The sequence below is a fragment of the Mustela nivalis genome, assembly GCF_964662115.1.
Source record: "Mustela nivalis genome assembly, chromosome: 18".
Taxonomy (NCBI): Eukaryota; Metazoa; Chordata; class Mammalia; order Carnivora; family Mustelidae; genus Mustela; species Mustela nivalis.
The window spans coordinates 21479701-21496196 of record NC_139037.1 but is presented as its reverse complement, the minus strand read 5'-3'; the positions used below and the strand labels follow the sequence as shown (position 1 = coordinate 21496196).

The 16496-nt window shown below is 36.0% G+C and overlaps 1 long non-coding RNA gene across 1 annotated transcript in view; it reads right to left on the bottom strand.

Moving 5' to 3' along the window:
* Window positions 1–16496, bottom strand: part of LOC309852262 — a 100425-nt gene that overhangs the window by 42001 nt on the left and 41928 nt on the right. The window contains exon 3 of the long non-coding RNA XR_014305142.1: window positions 5329–5389. This is a non-coding gene — a long non-coding RNA (uncharacterized lncRNA). The remainder of the gene's footprint in view (window positions 1–5328; window positions 5390–16496) is intronic.

The window sequence follows — 16496 nt, the reverse complement described above, 5'->3', positions numbered from 1 at the left end:
TTTCTTATCTTACCATACACCTGTCACCATATATACTACTCATAAGAGTTCTTTAGGGTTCACATTATTTTCCCTATCGTAAGCCAGTAACATAAGGTTTAGAGATATTCTATGATTTGCCTAAGAGCCCCAAGCTAGGTGGAGGCAAAGCTAGGAATGCAATATTAACTCTCTGGCCACCAGCCTTGTATTCCCTCTTATTTACCAACTATCACCTATACATAGGCCTGTTCTCTCGAGAAGAAGACTTAGATTTTTCTGGGTCAAATTCTGTAAAATTTCTGTATAAAATTCCAGAATTTAAAAAAAAAAAAAGAGAGAAAAAGAAAACATCTGATCATGAGAAAACAAAAGCCAATAAAATAAAGTTACTGTCAAAAGATACGAATTTTTTAAAAGGCCTAAAGGACATAAGAGATTTGTCTTCATGCCTTCTACTGAAAAGTTATTCACGACCTTTGTTAAAGATAGTAAGGAGGGCTTTAATGAAGAGTGAGGTAGTGTAATGGGTTTTGGTGTAGGTAGAGGGAAGAGAGAAGAGTTCAGTTCTGGATACAATAAGGAAAAATGGGCATTTATAGCCACGTGGGGGGGAGGAGGGCAGGAAGATGGAAACTTACTAAGAGGTAGGGTAATTCCTGGTGAAACTGCTCTAACAGTTTTTGCTGAGAGCAGGTCAAAGGGTGGAGGATTTTTGTGGAACTGGAGTAACTGGGCCAAGGACAGGATCCAAGGCTGGGGTCTAGCAAGAAAGAAGGCTCTGCTTCATCATCTGAATAATAAAGCACTTGGCCTAAAGAAAGCTCTGTTTCATCATCTGAATAATAAAGCACTCAGCCTAGCTAATTGCTAAGCTTTTCTAGATGATGCTCATTTCTTTTGGTATTGGAAATGCACTCAATCAAGATGTATTTAATATTAAATTAATCCCCTTACAGAAACAGAATGTTAGAGAATTCAGCATGACATTTATTTTTCAGTGAGAGATATGTAGAAGAGTTTAAGAACTTAGCTAAAATTCAGGGGTGCCTGGGTGGCTCAGTGGGTTAAAGCCTCTGTCTTCGGCTCAGGTCATGATCTCAGGATCCTGGGATTGAGCCCCACATCGGGCTCTCTGCTCAAGCAGGGAACCTGCTTCCTCCTCCTCTCTCTCTCTCTGCCTGCCTCTCTGCGTACTTGTGATCTCTGTAAAGTAAATAAATTTTAAAAAAGTTAAAAAAAAAAAAAGAACTTAGCTAAGATTCAGAATTGGATAAGGATTCAGTATTGGGGGGCCAAATATATATATTTGTGTATATATATACACACACACAAATACATATATGCACACACATAAAAACACATGTGTAGCCTCTTATCTCTACCACCCACGTTCCTAGGTTACATGCCTTATTTATCAGTACAGAGGTCAGTATCAACTTCTTCATCTCTGTCCCACTTAGACACATAGTCTGAGTAAACATCTCACAAGATATTGAGAAGTACTGGTGAAGAACTTCTCTTCACAGATTCACTTTTCCTATTTACACAATTATTCACCTATTTTCCAAATATGCTGGAGAAGCAAGAGAAGGTAAAATTCTACAAGAAAATGAGAACACAGCCACACAAAGTAGAAAGAATTGATAATATAACAAACTGAAAGTAGTATATATCAATTATACATCAATAATAAATATAAAAATAAATAAATGAAACAAAAGCAGTTTGGATTTGAAAATACAGCATTATTATTTTTTTCCATCTAGAAAATAAATATGTTGTCTAACAAAAAAAATATTTCTTGCTTCCCATTAATTTCAGTATGCAAACTTAATTGTATGGCATTCTATATATCTATGATCAGGTCCTATCTTTTGAGAATAAAGTCTCCAAATAAAATACAACAAAAAAGCAGCAAAATGGCATAGCATAATGTTTATAATCCTGAAGTAGGTCAGTCAGTATCCAAATATACCCTCCAAAATTGTGAGACCTTGGGTATGTTATGTAACTAGGGCATGTTATGTAAGCATTTGTATCTCATCTGCATCAATGTATAGATTCTGCATCTGTAAAATGGGAAAATTAAGAGTATTTTAATTGTGTAAAAGGGCAGCAGAGTGTCAGATTGAATGATCTCATTGTGGGTTGTTTATCTTCTTGTGTGTGTGTATGCTAATCTAAAGATTAGCTTTCTCTTGCTTTTCTGAAGTGCAAGACAGATTTCTTGGGACATAGATTTGCTTGATAAACCCCAAATATCTCTCCAGTAGGCTGTTTCAAAGTAAAAACTTGAGACGGGGGGCAAGTTTTATATATAGTTAATAAAAACTTGTGCATATTTTGCAATCAACTCATGCTTTGCTAAAGTGGTATTTTTATATCCATCTCCAGTTCTCCTGCTTCTTATTCCAATACTACCTCTAAATATAAGATAGAGGAGAGTTTCTTGCAACCCACAGAAAGCACTACCATCTTCATCTAAATATTACTGTGAAGATTAACTGTATGAGAATATAAAAATGCACTCAGAACAGCACTGGTTCATGCTAGGACTACAGAGATGGATATAGCTTAATGAACACTTAGCCGTACCAAATTCTGTCCATTTTCCCAAGATATCACTCTTATGCACCTATGCATATTTATATATATGATTTTTCTCACCATTTTAAAATTCAGTATTCAAATTCTCCTTCATCTCATTACATTTTAATCAAGTCTATTTATTTGTAAGGAAAAAATACATAAGAGTTTGTACAAACAGGAAATGTTTGATTGGAGGGTCAAAAGTACAAAATCACATACTGTGGCATCCTTCTCTTCCACTCTGTGTCACACACACACACACACACACACACACACACACAAACACACACTTACACAAAGAATTCTCTTTTTACTGGTTAGGTGTCTGCTCAACTCTCCTCTCTACAGGTGATATTTTTGTTTATTTTAGTTTGTTTATCCCCTATAACTTATCTTGCGTGTGGATTTGGATTACTCTAATGTATACGAGTCCATAATCTACCAGCTGTATCAGCCTAATGTCTCAAAGCTACCTGTTTCTGTAAGCATGTGTATGTGTGTGTGCACTATGTACGTGACGGATTCTTTGTAAAAGAAAATAGGTTTTTCAAATAAAAATTCTATAGCAAAACTTAAGGACATTAGGAGCCATACACATTTTTAAACATTTTAATTATAAATTCCACATAACAAAATTCCCTAATTTTCATGTACAATTTAAATGCACAATTGGATAGATCTTCACAAATAAGTGCAGTCCTGAAAATAAGCACCGTCATCAAGACTTAGAACATACTCATTATTCCAGAAAGTTCTTTGCTGTTTCTCTGTACCCAAGTCTCACCACTGACTCGTCACTCCAGGCAACTACTGCTCTGTAATAATAATTCATGCACCTCTGGTCTTCGGGTTTAGCTATAGTAGTAGATACAGAGTGGTGGCTAACTATGGTTTTAATTTGCAATTTTCTAACTCCTATTAATTTTGAGCATCTTTTTATGTTCGTATTTACTTTTATATATTCTTTGGCTATGTTTATATCTGAATCTTTACCCATTAGTAATAGATGGCCTTTCTCCCAGGAATAAAAAATGTAAATCACAACGTTTTCACTGTAGTAATGGAATAAAATAGCTTAAGCAAAATCAGAAAGAGATACAGGGCAATATCACCTTCCTTGACTTTCAAACATGTGGCTTCAAATATTGAACCTTCTGTTAGAGTTTAAGTTTCACATTTCATGTTTCACTGAACACTGTTCTACATGTTCACAGGTGTGTGTTGGTATGGGGAGTGGAAGTAGCAGGTAATACATTTTTGTTGTTGTAAGCTGACAATGTTACAGTAGTTAGTCAAGCCACAATAAAAAACAAATCCAGGCAAGACAGAATTTTTATTTGTTTGGATTTTGCAGGTCATAAAGTTCTGTTGCAACTATTCAACTCTGTCATCGTAGTACACTATCAGCCATAGACAATATATAAATGAGTATTTATGGCTATATTCCAATAAAAATTTTTTTTATAAATAATATTGTGAATTTATATGGCTCATAGGTCATAGTTCTCAGACTTCTAATCTAGAAAAACTTTGGGTCAACAGATATTGTTTAGGAATTTTTTCATTAACCCATCTGAAAATGGGAAACAACTGGATGGTTTTAGCCATTTCACACTTTAAAAATATACTCCGCATAGTATTTTGATAACGGATAACAGAATGGGGTAAACCAGAGTGAAAACTGTAGAGTAATTTGTTGATTATTGTCGTTGGTAGCTTCTGCTATGAGTATGATGGTTATAAGGATGATGGAGAAGGATGATGGAGAGAGAGAGTGTGTGTGTGTGTGTGTGTGTGTGTATTTCCATTCACATGCATAAAACTTCCCTTAGAAGTTGTACATTTTTGACATTTTTGCTTGGTGCAAATAAGCAGATTCTGAAATATTTGTAATACAACTGAAAAGAAAGCGGTTGAGCTTTATCTATAAAGAATGACATCAGAGTGATTAAACAATTATTTCCTGTATGTAGAGGATTTACATGAGTTATAGGGCAGATAATAGTTCTACTGATCGAGTGATTTAATGTTCTCTTCCTAACAACTTGCAAAACATTATGAGATAGTGAGAATGATATCACCAGAGGCATTTTGAAACTGTCTGAAATTGATCACCGCTAGACAATAGCTTCCTTTTGCCTTGCTATTCTCAGCCAGTGCTGTTTGAAATACTATTTTTGAAAGCCTTTTTATTGGAATGCTTTCTTAGGAACGGAATGGTCTCTTATATAACAAAGTATCCAACCCCCTGACAGACACACAGTAGGCATTAAAGTAAAAGTTAGTGGACTCAATCTAATTTGGCTGAAATGAAGTCATTCTTATATTAAGTCTAAGTTTAAAATACTAAAGCAAAGTCCAGAATTATGGTAAAGACCATATTATTTAGAGCCCAACATTACTTTTCTTAACAAGAAAATATAAAAGGATATGAGAAAAAAGTGTTGGGAGACATTTCCCCATGTGTCTCTAATATTCCTACAAGTGCTTCTGAGTACCACAGCTCAATGCCCTGCCGCTCATTACCCCAGCCATTTTTCAGGGTTGTGCTTATAGCAAGTAACTGAGGGGAATGTCTCCTTGACGAATGAAGGTTCACTTATTTGCTGCTTCCTATAAAATGATAAGTTTCTTAAGCTCACTGTTCGTCCTTTAGAATATAACCCTTGTGTATGAAGGCATCTGTCAAGGCTTTCCACATGGGACTTTGGGGACAAGAGGAAATGATACAAACAGGATGATAACCGTCTTACTTACTGTGCTGTGAATGACAGAACCCTTTTCTCTGACCAAGGAGTTTCATGTCTTCTGCCAACATCTATAAAAAAGTATCAGGCTTAAATTATTAGACTATAAGTAGAGAATAATCAAATCCCAGTCCTGAGAAAAATGCTTCAAGCTTCATATTTTGCATAAATATTCCAGACTTACTTCTTCTAATTATACATTCTCACACATGCACATACACACACATAAATACATAAGTCAGCTTTATTATTCATATCTTATTTCATCATGGTGAAATTTTAAAATTTTATGCTAATTACATTTTCCCACATACTTATGAAATAACATCAATGTTAATGATATAAAGGATAACAGTTTTGTCACTTGCAAAGTACTTTTTAAAAGTATGTTTTTGATCATCAAACTATAAGGCACATATAGGGTATATTATTACTACAAATATGAATGAGAAGTTATTATTCAGAAGGTTTCTACAATTTTCTCAAAACAGTGTACTGTTTAAAACCTAAGTCTTATACTTATGACTTGGAATTGTCCATTCTCATGTACAAAATATCATTAAAAATATAGGAAACTTGGGGCACCTGGGTGGCTCAGTGGGTTAAAGCCTCTGCCTTTGTCTCAGGTCATGATCCCAGGGTGCTGGGATCAAGCCCCGCGTCAGACTCTCTGCTCAGCAGGAAGCCAGCTTCCTGCTCTCTCTCTGCCTGCCTCTCTGCCTACTTATGATCTCTGTCTGTCAAATAAATAAATAAATAAATAATCTTAAAAAAATATATATAGGAAGCTAAAAACTACATCATTTCAAGATGACTTATTTATTCATTCATTCATCTATAGCATTTCTCAAAACTCACTGTATGATAAACATATAACTTTATATAGTATTTATTCTGCATGTGTCAATGTACATTAAGTTTGTGTATGAAAGAAAAAGAAAGAATAAGAAGTATACACAGTGCATAGTACATATTAGGTACGATGAGGATAAATGGTTAAAATATTTGCATTCATTTTATAGTGTTACCAATGTTATTTTGGTTGTTAGACTCAAACATGTTTATTGAAATAATTTTGAGAATTTTAATTATGTTGTCAGGGTTTGATTAGAGGATAGAAAAGAGACCAGGGTAGGGTCAGGAATGAAACTGAGAATCATGAGCTCATATAGATATCTGGGTATCAATTTAGACTAAACCAAACCTCAACTTCCTTTGTTTTACTGGGAGGAAAAAAAAATCATAAAACTTATTTAATTTGTCTATGCAGGGTCGCCTGGGTGGCTCAGTTGGTTAAGCTGACGCCTTCTACTCAGGTTATGATTCCAGGGTTCTGTGACAGAGCCCCACGTAGAGTTCCTTACTTGGCAGGGAGCCGGCTTCTCTCGCCCCTGGCTGCTCCCCCCACTTTTGCGCTCTCTCTCTCCTGACAAATAAATAAATAAAATCTTAAAAAATAAAATAAAGTACATATGCATATGTTCATATATAGCCTGTAAAGCCCTGAATACCTTATTTCAGGTTTATTTTATTTTTTTAAAAGATTTTATTTATTTATGACAGAGATCACAAGTAGGCAGAGAAGCAGGCAGAGAGAGAGGAGGAAGCAGGCTCCCCGCTGAGCAGAGAGCCTGATGTGGGGCACAATCCCAGGACCCTGGGATCATGACCTGAGCCGAAGGCAGAGGCTTAACCCACTAAGCCACCCAGGTGCCCCTTATTTCAGGTTTATTAATAAACTCCGTATGATCTTATTGTGACAGCCTTGGATTCCTTCTTTATGCAGTGACTGGAATTGCCAATTGTCGAGGCTAAGAGACAACTAAAGGACTAAGTTGGTGAACTTCTCTAAGCCAGAGACAAATACTTGCTCATCTTCCAGTTCTTGGTGCCTAGATAGCACTATGCCTTGCGAAGAGGAAGACACACACACACACACACACACACACAGTGCATAAAAACAGAAAAGAGAGAGTAAGAGAAGAGTAAAAGAAGAGGTTAAGAAGACTCTTCAAGATAACTGATGAAGCATGAGTCTTAAAACAACCTTTGGATGGATTCCTCCAAAAACGAAAACCCATCAGGCTCAGAAAACAAGAACTACTGAAGAATTCTGCAGCTCCATGATTACAAGGAGGAAGGGAGTAGTAGAAAACAGGTAAGGAGGTTAGGGTAGGGAGGGCAAGTTACATAAAAAACAAAAAAGAGGGGCTAAAAAAAGAAATTAGGTAAGAAAAAAATGGAAACTAAAAGAAGTAGAAAGGCGGAGAGGAAGAAAGGTGGAGAGAGAAGCTGGAAAGAAAGGAAGGAAGGAAGGGAGGAAGGAAAAGAGTCAAAATTACTTATGCCAGCCTTACTTTCTTTCTACATGATTAGTCAATCAACTAGAGATTCAGCTGAACCTTACCTTAGGAGAGGAAAAAATGGCTGTTTTTTTAACCACTTGACTTAAACATGTGGGGCCCTTTAACTGGCAGCTACTGCATATTCCCCTGACAGCACCTGGAAAGGGTGCCTGTAGAACTCCGAACGGGTGGTGGGAAAATATGACATGTGACACCAGGGCAAGATGTGATCCTCAACAAATGAAATCTGTCAGCCATCTCCTCAAAGGCTGCCACCTTTCACATCCCTGCGTGGCTGAGCTAGCTTTATACAGAGACTTATTGTATTATTCAGCTGGTTTGATTTTCCTTTTTATGACAACCCTCCCCTGGAGACCATCCGTCTCTTTACAATCTTGGAGAATGACTCTAACTGAATGATATTTCAATGTAATTTATAACTGTACTGTAAACACAAATAGGAATTGTTCCTTAGCACAGGAAAGAATGCTAATGGCTAGTTTTGGGCCACTGTTATTTCGTATGAAATTAGTACCAGAACAATTAATGAATTTAGATGGACAAATTGAGTGGGAATGGAAGATAAAAGAAAAAGAAAAACAAAGCAAAAGAAAACAAAACAAAAAAGCAAACAAACATAAACAACCAGAATGAAAAAAAAAAAAAATGGAAAGGCTACGTTTCAGTTTTCTGAGGTCGTTAGTTAATTTTATATGTATAAATGTCACAGGCAGCTGGGAAGAATGCATAAAAATCTATGATTCAGGGTTATTAACAAAGTTGTAAAAATAAACAGTATCCAGAATTGTATCATTTTAAAAACACAAGAAACCTTAAAATGGACCTTCTCCATCAGAAGACCCAAACTGCTAAACTTTCAATTCTCCCCCAATTTATTTGTAGATTCAAGACAGTTCCAGTTAACAGAATAGAAGGCTTTTCTTGATTTGTTTCTATGAGCTGAAAAGATTATCTTCAACTTTATATGAAAATGCAAACACTCTGAAAATAGCCAGGACAATCCTGAAGAGGGAATAATTTAAGGGCTTACAGTACCTGATTTGAAGATCTTTTATAGAGGTACAGTAATTAATAAAATGTGGGTGGCAGTAGTGACACCAGCGCTGCGCACCAACCTGCTTTTCCCTCATGGTTGCTTTTGGCTCCCGGGAATAATTGATTGCAGGGCTTCCGCCTCTCCTGAAACCTAAACCACCCCTGGTGCCTGCCTGTCTGGAGCCCACCTCTTCCAAGGCGCACCTGCGCTGGACCCTTCGTCGCCCTCCCCCACTCCACTCCCTCAAAATAAGTATCACACTGTCTTAGGAACACATACAAGTACAGTCACTTGATTTACAACAGAATCATCAAAGGAATCCAAAGTGTGAAGGAAAGTATTTCAAATAAATGGTAACGTAATACAACTGGATATATAACCATATATATATGTGGAATTTCTGGGTCATCGGCTATACTTAGCTTTGTCAGGAACTGCCAAAGGGTTGTACAAAGTGACTGTATCAGAATTGTTAATGCCCCTCTTTATTGCCAATATTAGTACTGTCTAGCTCACTACACAGGTAGCTGGAAGGTGCTATCACACTGTAGTTTTGATACACATTTCCCTGATGATTGATGAGGATGATAACCTTTCCTAGACTCCTCAGTCCTTTGAATCTCCATGTGTGTGAAATGCCTGCCTAGAGTGTCCTTTCTACTTTACAACTGGACCACATGCTTTTTTTTTTTTCTGATTGATTAGTAAGTGTATTCTTTTATGTATTCTGAATATAAGATTCATAATGTATCTCCTATCATTCTACTGGGTTGTTTGGTCACTCTCTTAAGGGATTCTTTGGATAACTGAAGTTCTCAATTTTAATATAACCTATTACACACATTTTCACTTCTTTAATGTTTAACATTTTTATGGACTTTTTTTTAATTGCCTGCTTCAAAGAAATAATGATATTTTCTCATGTTTTCCCTAAAAGATTCATTATTATCCCTTTCATATGTAGCTCTACAATATATGTGGAATTGGTATTTGTTTATAATGTGTGGCTGAGCGTCTCAAACAGCCCCTCCACCCTCACATGGAGGGTAGGGAGAGACTAAGAGGCAGACTTCCCCAGTTGTCAGGCAGAGAGTTTAATAACCAAAGCAATTTACATAGGAGGCTTATTTTGAGTGGCCACTCAAAGTAGATCTCTCCTTCTGCTGGCTGAAATCTTAAGAGTTGGTACAGAGGCCCTAACAAGGTTTGGGTTACATATTCAGTCCAGATGACCTCAAAACTATGTCCTTCAACTAGCTCTTGCTGTGGAAACGGTCGGTGCAATATATATTCCAAGGACAGGAGAGAGGGCAAGGAGCCTACTATTGCCCAAGTCCTGCACTCAGGTCAGCTAGTGGTTATGTCCTCTCAATGACATGCTCCAACAGAGAATATATTTTTTTGCTAATATAATTTTCCATTGACCCACCACCACTGACTGAAAAAGACTTCCCTCACTGAACTTCAGTGTTATTTTTAGAGAATGGTATTAGAGGTCAGAAGTGAAGGGTATTGACTTTATCTAGATAGTGCATAAACATATGACTTAACCTAAATAACTTAAAATTCATTAAGCCAGGAAGTAAATGTTAGTGCACTTTAATGCATGTGAAGTTAAGCTTCTGTACAAAAGTAATGGCATATGTGTATTGATATTCATGTAATATTGGCAAAGATGCTTTAAAATAATGGTACATGTCTTTGAATTCTCAAACAAGGTGCCTCTAAGTTGCTGAAAAAACAGAGTTAATAACCTGATAAGGCTTAGTAAAGCTATTTTGATGTAGTTCCCAGAAATTAAGGAAAATAATGACTTCAGCTACTGGGAAATAAGTTTGTTTGGAAGTCAGATGGTTTTCAGTACTTTTCTTTGACAAAATTATACGTGACATTATGGAGATGTCTATGGAAAGATCACTGAAAACATTTTGGTAATAGAGAACTATGAATTTTTTCATACTGCAGCTTGGATGGGGTTTACAGCATTGAGATATTTTTACATGGCAAAATTCTTCTTATTCCTTTCTACTTATCTATGTACATGGAGTACTTAGAAGTTATCTTTAAAAAAAAAAAAAAAAGATTTCTTTTCTTTCTCACTCTACCAATTAGAAATACTATTCTGTGAATAAACGCTCTAATTGATAAAAAGCACTGTTCACATTATTAAGAATCCAATTTAGCAAATATATATATGATTGATAAGCTGATTGTAAATTATACTAATATTAATTGTAACATAATACTAATCTAATTAATTTTACATACTTAAAGACTATAAGCTACCAGATGCTATAATATAAAATGCATTTTGATGCATAATTTTTAAGTATTTTAAAAGTGCATTTTATTATAAAGTGTGATATGAAAGAAAAATAAAACACTTTCAGGGATAATCAATTGCATTAGGATAAACTTTCAGGAGACAGTGAAATAAGAGTTCAAGTAGAAAGAAAGGGCTATAAAATCTGTTCACAGAAAAAAATAACTTGCAAATTTATAAAATGACTGAGAATGGTGTATGATATTGTGATTTGTAATAAGAAATACAGTAGTCCCCCTTTATCTAAAGGATGTATGTTCCAAGACACCCCAGTAAATCCATGTACAGTACTGGATTTACAGCATCCTGTATAGACTATCTTTTATCCTATACATCCATACCTATGACAATGTTTAATTTAGAAATTAGGGATGGCAAAAAATTAACAACAGTAATTAATAATATTCAATTATAACATTATACTATATCAAAATTTTATGTGAATGTGGTCTCACTCTCTCTAAAAACATCTTACTACACTGTACTCACTCTCTCCCTTTCCGGCTGTGGGATGATAGTTACCTGCCTCAGGAAATGAAGTGAGGTATATGAAGCAGCTTTGTGACGTGGGCTTGGTGATGTAGATGTAGGTTGTTATTGATTTTCTGATGATTCGCCTGGAGATAGTGATGATTCACTTCCAGATAGTGGTTTAGTGGTTGATTGTGGGAACTGAAAATGCGAAAATGAAACCTAGGATAAGAGGGACAACTGTATATATTGGATCTCCCTGCCCATCTCTGGCACAGAAGTTCATGGAATTTCCTAAGTGTGGAGAGTAGTAAAGCCTCATGTTATGTAAATGAGGTAATCAGACCTCCCTTTAGGGCCAGTGCTGGTGCATAGGAATACTAGGTCCCACCCTCCTTGGGTGGAATATCTGGTCCCACCCTGCTTGGTCAGAGGTTTTATCAAGAATGCCTAAGTGAAGAAGCCTTCATAAAGTTCCAGAAGGACAGACTAGAAGATTCCAGGTTGGTGAACACATGGATGTGGGAAGAGGGGTGGCCCTGGAGAGGGCATGAAAGCTTCACACCCTTTCCTTATACCTTGCCTTGTGTATCTCTTCTATTTGGCATTCCTGAGTTACATCCTTTTATATGAATTCGTAATCTAGTAGGAAAAATGTTTCTCCGAGTTCTGTGAGCCACTTTAGCAGAGTAATGGAACCTAAGGAGAAGGTCTGTGGGAACCTCTGAAATGCCAGTAGGTCAGAAGCAAGGGAGACACCTAGGTTTGTGACTGGCACCTAAAGTGGGATGGGAGGTAGACAGAGTGGTGGTTGGCCAGTTGTGTAGGACTGAGCCATCCGCTTACGGGATCTGAAGCTCGGTCCAGGTAGATACTATAAAAATTGAATTAAATTTTATGATACCTGATGTCTGAAAATTGCTTGCTGGGTGTGTGGGAAACCCCCCTCCACACATTGAAATTAGGTCCATGACTCCAAAAGAATGGTTATCAACTTACTATATGGCTTCCATTTCCTTGGAATATATTTATAAGAATGACCTATGTGTCTTATTTTAAAATTTTCACCATTTACTATGTACCAGGAATGAAAACATCTACGACTTTCTACACTTAAAATAAATGTTATAAGCCTATTTAAATATTTGAGAGAGCTGAGGTTTTCATAATCTTTTGGAAATTTATAAACAAAAAAATTTGAAGAGTGCTGTCCAAGAATGTAAGAGCAGTCATGCAGACAGTCAGTGCCTGAGGGGCACAGAATTCCCTCTCTCAGGCACAGTCTTTCCAGGGTTCCTCTGCAAATTTCAGGATGAGGTTCATCCAAGAACAAGATATGAATCATAGGACCTAACCTGCTTCTGCAGCCTCATTTCCTTTGTGGTATTTTCCACACCCGTGTAGGTTCATACTTGAAAACCGAATGTTTGGCACTTTTCTAAAAGGACCCTACACATCTCCCCGAGGTCGTCTTATTTCTGCCTCATTCCAAATAGAGGCAGAAACTCCTTCTCCTCAAAACTCACCTCAGCATCATCCCATTTTCTGGAAACACTGCTGGGTGGTTACATAAAACTTTATACTTTTGTTAGGATTAGACACTTAAGGAGTTAAGTTTTCACTGACGTCAAAGCCTATGGATTCCTTCAAAGCATAGTTGTTGTGGGGTTTTGTTGTTGTTGTTGTTGTTGTTGTTGTTTTATCTTTGGACTTTGAACTTTGGAATACCATCGGTTATACAGTACACAAATGAATTTGTAGAATGAGTAAATTTAAGAATAAACATTGAAAATACTTTTCTTTTTCAATAGAGGGAAACAGACTCATTTGAAGTAACTGAGGAAGATATATCTGGATTACCTGAAATCCTTAACTTCATAATACCTGAAAGGTAAGTAAGTCTCTGTTTTATTTTTAAAATATTAAAGTTTTTTACAAAATACTACATAAATGGAACACCTGAGAGACATGTTAATTATAGAATTAAAAACAGGATAATTCTATAACTATTTACTCCTTTATTCTCTCAGTAATATATCTTCTAAACTGTGAATATTCTTCTAAATATGCTGGCATCCCTTCTGCAAACTTGCTGACTCTATTAACATTTTGCAGTACAGTATCTCTTCTGATGATCAGAAGTTGCAACATGGCGCAGTCTTAAATATCCCGTCTAGTTGGAAAATCTATAATGGAAGAATTCAGTTTGCCCATGATGTTTAAAATTATTGAGAAAGTAAGCAGTAAACCAAAGCAATCCTAAAAGCCAAACAAAGCTAAAAACCTGGACAACACCTCTCTATAGCTAGATTTGAGGACCGACTGGCTAATAGAATTGTTGATATGTTAACAAATTATTTGGATGCGTGGCTGCCTAGCTGAAAGAAGAGGCTTACTGACTTGCTCAATCATTCCCTGGCTCAGAGGCTCACTGGCTGGTTAACTAGCTGCCTCTCCAACTGACTAGTTAACGGCAGGCTGATTGGTTGACTATCTGCATGAAGGCCAGCTGACTAGCTAAGTGTCTGATTAAAGGGATGACCGCTTGCATGGGGGCTGGATGCACGGGCTCAGAGGCTGGTTGGCTGATGGTTTGTCTGACTAACAGTGTGCCTGACTAAATTAGTAACTGGTGCACAACAATGCACATATTCTGGAGGTATTTTCAGCTGCATACTCACACTCATTCAGACTGTAAGATTATGCAAAAATCCTGACCTTATTTGCGTTGTCTGGGACTGCATAAAATTCACAGTTCCACTTCAGAAGATGTATTGTACCTGAGATATGAAAAGTTCTGATGTTTAATATTCCACAGCGACAGACCTTTAGGGAAGAATTAGGGGCTCTGTGGATGATTTTATGTGCTAGAGCAAAAATAAAAATAATCCCTAGGGTGTTTGCTGCAATCTGGAGGAGCCTAGCCTTAAGTGATGGCCATGCAAGTGATCATGAGTTAGCTGCTTCCTCGCAGAAGGTAGTTTCTTTTTCTGGTCCCTTGTTAGTGGGCTGGGTAATTAATTTCCTGTGATGACACAGATTTATATAATCAGTCCTCACTACATCTTTCAGGTGGTAAATCTTATAAAAAGTAATAATAAATAAGAGATTAAAGACAATCCAACCAGCATTCATCTTTCCATTAGGGAACTGCTTCTCGCTATTCCATGTTCTGATAAGACTATATATTATTCTGCCTTGCCCACTTACCATCTGATGACTCTTGTCCAGACTCTTTCCAAAGAGTTAGAAGATGGATTTAACAAGAAACACTATACTATGTTCTTACTGAGGAATTCCTCAGCTCTAAAGACCAGTTTGACGTCAAGTTCTGAAGGCCCTCTTTTTGCCCTAAGGCAAAATTAAAGTAAGTAAGAGCTGAGAGAGAAAGAGAGGGAAGAGAAAAGGACTAGAGAAGAGAGGAGAGGAGAAAAGGAAAGAAGGAATTCCCAATGGTTCAACCACAAATCTATTCAGGCATAATCAAATTTATCATTGGATTTCCCAATAATATGATTCAATTTGCAATAAATATCTTCTTATCCTGAGCTAGTTTTGTCACTTGTAATCAAAAGAGTTCTAATAGAAATCCAATTCCATTAAATTAATGTAGAGACGCTGATTCATTATTTTAATAAATATTAAACACCTACAGAGTACAGGTAATACAGTGGTGTATACATTGTATTAATGGAAGGTTATATAAGGAAAAGATAACTATTACTATCATGAGCTAAAATATATAAATTCATAACAATTTATGAAAAAATAAATATCACTATCATAAAAATAAATATAACTTAATAGACCCTATCAAAAACAGAAATAATATACTGAAGGGCTTTGACAAGTTTGAATAAAAAATGAATAAGTTTGTGATGAAAATATTTTCAACAAGACCATTTCTCTTTATTTTTTGACTATGCCAATGAAGTCATTGCTTTTATTTCTCCCAGGAAGAAATTAAATATCTAAAGAGTAATCAACACAACAACAAAAATCACTGATTTTACATGGATACTTCTACTTTCTGCTATTTTCTCACAGAATACCTTTCCCCACATGTATCTCAGGTTATTGTATGCTTCTCTATCAGTGTTTCTGAATCTTTTAGTTATCTCTTTCAAAATGTATCACAATTCCCCATAGTAACTGTTGTATATATGTTTCTGTGTGTCTCACTATTAGACTGTCTTGGATGTAAGGGATTTATTTTACATCTTGTATTTCTCACGTATTTGTCCAATATTCAATTTGTATCTCATAGTCTTTAACTGCTAATTATATCTTAACTAAATAAAATATGTTAAAATATATAAATAATATATATTATATACAACAATAAGTAAAATATATTAGTTCAAATGCCAAACATGAGCACTCCTTCAGTAATCTGTTTCTTTCATGATTATAGACAAAAATAAAATTAGCTAATGGTAAATACCTGTGTAATTCATAATGGATGTAGTTCTTTATCTCTTATTTTTCTTGAGTTTGATTATCTCTTATCTTCCTTGAGTTTGTTAATAATTTAAAAACTCTCTAAGAATGGGGCAGAGGAGTCAAGATGGCAGAGAAGTAGCAGGCTGAGGCTACATCAGCTAGCAGGAGATCAGCTAGATAGTTTACTAAGCACTGCAAACACCTACAAAATCTACACCAACAATAAGACAGAAGAAAGAGAAATCAAGGAGTCAATCCCATTTACAACTGCACCCAAAACTATAAGATACCTAGGAATAAACCTAACCAAAGAGGCTAAGAAACTATACTCAGATAACTATAAAGTACTCATTAAAGAAATTGAGGAAGACAAAAAGAAATGTTCCATGCTCCTGGATTGGAAGAATAAATATTGTGAAAATGTCTATGCTACCTAAAGCAATCTACACATTTAATGCAATTCCTATCAAAATACCATCCATTTTCTTCAAAGAAATGGAACAAATAATCCTAAAATTTATATGGAACCAGAAAAGACC